We start from the raw sequence: 7,500 nt of genomic DNA on the forward strand, positions 1-7,500 counted from the left end.
CTTGCACCACTGCTGTTCCTTATTCTCATTTGATATAGACTCAAATACAAGGCACAGTTTCGTATCATCCTTTGCAGATGACACAAAACTCAGCATGAAAATTGCCTCTGCTGAAGACTTTGAAAAATTACAAGCAGATATTAATAAAGTTTTCGACTGGACAGCAGAAAATAACATGATGTTTAACAGTGATAAATTCCAGGTACTCAGGTACGGTAGAAATGAAAACCCTTAAACATAATACAAGGTACAAAACAATCGAGTCTGCCCATAAAAGGAAAGCAGCATGTAAAGGATTTGGGAATAATAATGTCTGGCGATCTAACGTTTAGGGAGCATAACCAAGCAAATATTGCGGCAGCCAGAAAAATGATCGGATGAATTACGAGAACTTTCAAATCCAGGGATCCCATCACAATGGTTGTACTCTTCAAGTCACTTGTGTTGTTCCGTCTTGAGTACTACTCAGTACTCACTTCCCCCTTCAGAGCAGGAGAGATAGAGGGAGTACCGAGAGCATATACAGCATACATAGACGCGATAAAGCACCTAAATTATTGGGATCGTCTCAAAGCTCTTCAAATGTACTATCTAGAAAGGAGACGAGAGAGATACCAAATAATATACACATGGAAAATACTGGAGGGTCAGGTCTCAAATCTACACAGTAAAATAACAACGTACTGGAGTGAACAATATGGAAGAAACTGCAGAGTAGAACCAGTGAAGAGCAGAGGTGCCATAGGCACAATCAGAGAGCACTGTATAAACATCAGAGGTCCACGGTTGTTCAACGTCCTCCCAGCAAGCATAAGAAATATTGCCGGAACAACCGTGGACATCTTCAAGAGGAAACTAGATTTATTCCTCCAAGGAGTGCCGGACCAGCCGGGCTGTGGTGGATATGTGGGCCTACGGGCCGCTCCAAGCAACAGCCTGGTGGACCAAACTCTCACAAGTCAAGCCTGGCCTCGGGCCGGGCTTGGGGAGTAGAAGAACTCCCAGAACCCCATCAAGTGGGTATCAAGCAGGCATAACACACGTCACTGTATTGGTATCCAAGGGACTATACACACATGTATCCACGAATATGTGTATATATATACACACACACGCATGTATCCACGAATATGTGTATATATATACACACACACATGTATGGTGTCGCTGTATAGTTGTATACATACACACACACACACACACACACACACACACACACACACACACACACACACACACACACACACACACACACACACACACAGCCTCCTCCTAGCAAGGCCTCCACACAGAGAGCGTCCAGACACCATTTGTAGCTGATATAAAAGAGAGCGAATCATTATTCTTGTATTGTGTCTTGCAGCTGACACGCGGACGCCATGATGGATATCCCAGCATTGATCAACGTTTTCTCCAGCCAAACGTTTGTTGATGTTTACATGGAATGTTAGGACACACACACACACACACACACACACACACACACACACACACACACACACACACACACACACACACACACACACACACACACACACTGGACATGTGTGAGAGAGTGTGTGAGAGTCATTTCTGATCAAGAGGTGAGAAATGACTGTGAACGGCTCAGACGATAGCGTCTCTCCTGCCTTGAGTCCAGTCAATTCTCAAATCGAGCTTTAACCTAGTGCCTTCTGTGGCCTGCTGGCGCTGCATGTGCTGCTGCTGCCTAGCAGGGAACCACACAAGTCCAACATAACTGGGGTTTAGAATGGTTGCTGCTGGAGGGTTGCCCACAGCAGCAGACCTGATCCCTCCATCCATTAAAAAGCAGAGATCGACTGATACCCATGTGGACGGGGCCAGGCAGGCGCGTGCTCTGGTGCGCGATGTCACCGAGCGCTGGGCTCAGTACATCTTGATGTTCCGGGTCTCAGGTCCGTGACGCCTCCTCCTCCTCATCCAAGTGGGGAAAACACGGCTGCTTTATGGCTCAGAGACGTCAACAGTTAAGGGCTCCGCTTTGGTAATATTTTCCCGGAATTACTATTGACGCTCGAAGCCTCTAGGTGTAGGTTGGTCTTGAGGCAGCCCGTTTTCGTCAGCGTTCCCAACGTCAAGAAACTGTCGTGCTAAAGTGCCCTAACCTACCCAACCTGCGGACCTACGAGCAGAAAACGGGACAGTATGTCAATCTCGCGAGCCGCTACTATTTTCATGTACATCAGTTGTTGGGCTTCAGTAAAGTATACGTCAAAATACGACGTGTTATAAAGAGATCAGGTTCCTGTGAAGAGCAGTCGATGTTGTGATGTTTATGGTGGTGACCGTGTCCCTGTGAGAGTGTCTCTGATGGCACCCACAGTGTGAGAGTGTCTCTGATGGCACCCACAGTGTGAGAGTGTCTCTGATGGCACCCACAGTGTGTGAGTGTCTCTGATGGCACCCACAGTGTGTGAGTGTCTCTGATGGCACCCACAGTGTGAGAGTGTCTCTGATGGCACCCACAGTGTGAGAGTGTCTCTGATGGCACCCACAGTGTGAGAGTGTCTCTGATGGCACCCACAGTGTGAGAGTGTCTCTGATGGCACCCACAGTGTGAGAGTGTCTCTGATGGCACCCACAGTGTGAGAGTGTCTCTGATGGCACCCACAGTGTGAGAGTGTCTCTGATGGCACCCACAGTGTGAGAGTGTCTCTGATGGCACCCACAGTGTGAGAGTGTCTCTGATGGCACCCACAGTGTGAGAGTGTCTCTGATGGCACCCACAGTGTGAGAGTGTCTCTGATGGCACCCACAGTGTGTGAGTGTCTGATGGCACCCACAGTGCGTGAGTGTCTGATGGCACCCACAGTGCGTGAGTGTCTCTGATGGCACCCACAGTGCGTAAGTGTCTGATGGCACCCACAGTGTGTGAGTGTCTCTGATGGCACCCACAGTGCGTGAGTGTCTCTGATGGCACCCACAGTGTGTGTCTGATGGCACCCACAGTGTGAGTGTCTCTGATGGCACCCACAGTGCGTGAGTGTCTCTGATGGCACCCACAGTGCGTGAGTGTCTCTGATGGCACCCACAGTGTATGTGTGAGTGTCTCTGATGGCACCCACAGTGTGTGAGTGTCTGATGGCACCCACAGTGTGTGAGTGTCTCTGATGGCACCTACAGTGTGTGAGTGTCTGATGGCACCCACAGTGTGTGAGTGTCTGATGGCACCCACAGTGTGTGAGTGTCTCTGATGGCACCCACAGTGTGTGAGTGTCTCTGATGGCACCCACAGTGTATGTGTGTCTCTGATGGAACCCACAGTGTGTGAGTGTCTGATGGCACCCACAGTGTGAGTGTCTGATGGCACCCACAGTGTGTGAATGTCTCTGATGGCACCCACAGTGTGTGAGTGTCTCTGATGGCACCCACAGTGTGTGAGTGTCTGATGGCACCCACAATGTATGTGTAAGTGTCTCTGATGGCACCCACAGTGTGTGAGTGTCTGATGGCACCCACAGTGTGTGTCTCTGATGGCACCCACTGTGTGTGAGTGTCTCTGATGGCACCCACAGTGTGTGAGTGTCTGATGGCACCCACAGTGTGTGTGTCTGATGGCACCCACAGTGTGTGAGTGTCTGATGGCACCCACAGTGTGTGAGTGTCTCTGATGGCACCCACAGTGTGTGAGTGTCTCTGATGGCACCCACAGTGTGTGAGTGTCTCTGATGGCACCCACAGTGTGTGTGTCTGATGGCACCCACAGTGTGTGAGTGTCTCTGATGGCACCCACAGTGTGTGAGTGTCTCTGATGGCACCCACAGTGTGTGAGTGTCTGATGGCACCCACAGTGTGTGTGTCTGATGGCACCCACAGTGTGTGAATATCTCTGATGGCACCCATAGTGTGTGAATATCTCTGATGGCACCCACAGTGTGTGAGTGTCTGATGGCACCCACAGTGTGTGAGTGTCTGATGGCACCCACAGTGTGAGTGTCTCTGATGGCACCCACAGTGTGTGAGTGTCTCTGATGGCACCCACAGTGTGTGAGTGTCTCTGATGGCACCCACAGTGTGTGAGTGTCTGATGGCACCCACAGTGTGTGAGTGTCTGATGGCACCCACAGTGTGTGAATATCTCTGATGGCACCCACAGTGTGTGAGTGTCTCTGATGGCACCCACAGTGTGTGAGTGTCTCTGATGGCACCCACAGTGTGTGAGTGTCTGATGGCACCCACAGTGTGTGTGTCTGATGGCACCCACAGTGTGTGAATATCTCTGATGGCACCCATAGTGTGTGAATATCTCTGATGGCACCCACAGTGTGTGAGTGTCTGATGGCACCCACAGTGTGTGAGTGTCTGATGGCACCCACAGTGTGAGTGTCTCTGATGGCACCCACAGTGTGTGAGTGTCTCTGATGGCACCCACAGTGTGTGAGTGTCTCTGATGGCACCCACAGTGTGTGAGTGTCTGATGGCACCCACAGTGTGTGAGTGTCTGATGGCACCCACAGTGTGTGAGTGTCTGATGGCACCCACAGTGTGAGTGTCTCTGATGGCACCCACAGTGTGTGAGTGTCTCTGATGGCACCCACAGTGTGTGAGTGTCTCTGATGGCACCCACAGTGTGTGAGTGTCTGATGGCACCCACAGTGTGAGTGTCTGATGGCACCCACAGTGTGTGAGTGTCTCTGATGGCACCCACAGTGTGTGAGTGTCTGATGGCACCCACAGTGTGTGAGTGTCTCTGATGGCACCCACAGTGTGTGAGTGTCTCTGATGGCACCCACAGTGTGTGAGTGTCTGATGGCACCCACAGTGTGTGAGTGTCTGATGGCACCCACAGTGTGTGAGTGTCTGATGGCACCCACAGTGTGTGAATGTCTCTGATGGCACCCACAGTGTGTGAGTGTCTCTGATGGTACCCACAGTGTGTGAGTGTCTCTGATGGCACCCACAGTGTGTGAGTGTCTGATGGTACCCACAGTGTGTGAATGTCTCTGATGGCACCCACAGAGTGTGAGTGTCTCTGATGGCACCCACAGTGTGTGAGTGTCTCTGATGGCACCCACAGTGTGTGAATGTGTCTGATGGCACCCACAGTGTGTGAGTGTCTGATGGCACCCACAGTGTGTGAATGTGTCTGATGGCACCCACAGTGTGTGAGTGTCTGATGGCACCCACAGTGTGTGAGTGTCTCTGATGGCACCCACAGTGTGTGAGTGTCTGATGGCACCCACAGTGTGTGAATGTCTCTGATGGCACCCACAGTGTGTGAGTGTCTCTGATGGCACCCACAGTGTGTGAGTGTCTCTGATGGCACCCACAGTGTGTGAGTGTCTCTGATGGCACCCACAGTGTGTGAGTGTCTCTGATGGCACCCACAGTGTGTGAGTGTCTCTGATGGCACCCACAGTGTGTGAGTGTCTGATGGCACCCACAGTGTGTGAGTGTCTCTGATGGCACCCACAGTGTGTGAGTGTCTCTGATGGCACCCACAGTGTGTGAGTGTCTCTGATGGCACCCACAGTGTGTGAGTGTCTCTGATGGCACCCACAGTGTGTGAGTGTCTCTGATGGCACCCACAGTGTGTGAGTGTCTCTGATGGCACCCACAGTGTGTGTCTGATGGCACCCACAGTGTGTGTGTCTGATGGCACCCACAGTGTGTGAGTGTCTCTGATGGCACCTACAGTGTGTGAGTGTCTGATGGCACCCACAGTGTGTGTGTCTGATGGCACCCACAGTGTGTGTGTCTGATGGCACCCACAGTGTGTGAGTGTCTCTGATGGCACCCACAGTGTGTGAGTGTCTGATGGCACCCACAGTGTGTGAGTGTCTGATGGCACCCACAGTGTGTGAATGTCTCTGATGGCACCCACAGTGTGTGCGTGTCTCTGATGGCACCCACAGTGTGTGAGTGTCTCTGATGGCACCTACAGTGTGTGAGTGTCTCTGATGGCACCTACAGTGTGTGAGTGTCTGATGGCACCCACAGTGTGTGTGTCTGATGGCACCCACAGTGTGTGAGTGTCTCTGATGGCACCCACAGTGTGTGAGTGTCTCTGATGGCACCCACAGTGTGTGAGTGTCTGATGGCACCCACAGTGTGAGTGTCTGATGGCACCCACAGTGTGTGTGTCTGATGGCACCCACAGTGTGTGAGTGTCTCTGATGGCACCTACAGTGTGTGAGTGTCTGATGGCACCCACAGTGTGTGTGTCTGATGGCACCCACAGTGTGTGAGTGTCTCTGATGGCACCCACAGTGTGTGAGTGTCTGATGGCACCCACAGTGTGTGAGTGTCTGATGGCACCCACAGTGTGTGAATGTCTCTGATGGCACCCACAGTGTGTGAGTGTCTCTGATGGCACCCACAGTGTGTGAGTGTCTGATGGCACCCACAGTGTGTGTGTCTGATGGCACCCACAGTGTGTGAGTGTCTCTGATGGCACCCACAGTGTGTGAGTGTCTGATGGCACCCACAGTGTGTGAATGTCTCTGATGGCACCCACAGTGTGTGAGTGTCTCTGATGGCACCCACAGTGTGAGAGTGTCTCTGATGGCACCCACAGTGTGAGAGTGTCTCTGATGGCACCCACAGTGTGAGGGTCGCCCTCTTTTGTTTTCTTGCTAATTTGAGCTCTAGTTATGAGGTTATCAGATGAGCTCTTGTGCACATTCCTAAGGGGTACTTTTTGTAGGAGGAGGAAGGCTAATTTCCCTTCTCTGGGGAAATTGTTAATCGCCCCTTGTTACTGAGGCCGGTAGAGACCACTCTGGACTTTGTGGCGCGACAACACCACCATTTCTAAACAGCAAAATATTGTACCATGCTTGTATGGTTCCTGGAACATCATCAGCATCATCATTTAGTCATACTACATGGGGGAGGAGAGGGAGGGAGGGAGGGAGGTGCCCGGTTATACTCGGAGTGCTCAACCCCCCATTACCCTCCCCGTTCCCCTTCCCTCCACTCCCCTTCTCTCATCTCTCTTCCCTCCTTTCTTCGTCCTCTCAACTATCACACTCAGAAAATTTAATATCACGATTTTTTTATTAATAAATTAGGTACATTTGTGCAGCTGCCCTAGACTATATGAAGTGGAGTACAGTGTGTCAAAAAAGCTAACTACGTGATGCTAAAAAATCCCCATCACACAGGGTGGTTAGTCATACAGAGGCATGTGATAAGCGGTCTGCACTGGCAGACGAACACTGAACCAGCTCATTAACTCTACGGACAACACAACTTTTATTTCAAACTTCATCCAAATCGCAGCGGTGGGAGAGACGACCCGCTACACACGCCGATATATCTTAACATGTGACGCTAGTGCCAACTCTGACTGACCTATGACTCTCCCATAACCCCCATGCGTCATCCTGGTAAGTTGGGTGAAGCTAGTAGCCCCAGGGATCTGCCCTACAACCTCAACCCCACAAAAATGACCTTTTATAGATAAGCTGCGATCCACAATATCTTGAGTAGCAGTACTTCATTCCCCAGGACCCCGGGGGTTATCACGTCCAAGCA

This window comes from Procambarus clarkii, chromosome 1 (assembly GCF_040958095.1).
Source record: "Procambarus clarkii isolate CNS0578487 chromosome 1, FALCON_Pclarkii_2.0, whole genome shotgun sequence".
NCBI lineage: Eukaryota > Metazoa > Arthropoda > Malacostraca > Decapoda > Cambaridae > Procambarus > Procambarus clarkii.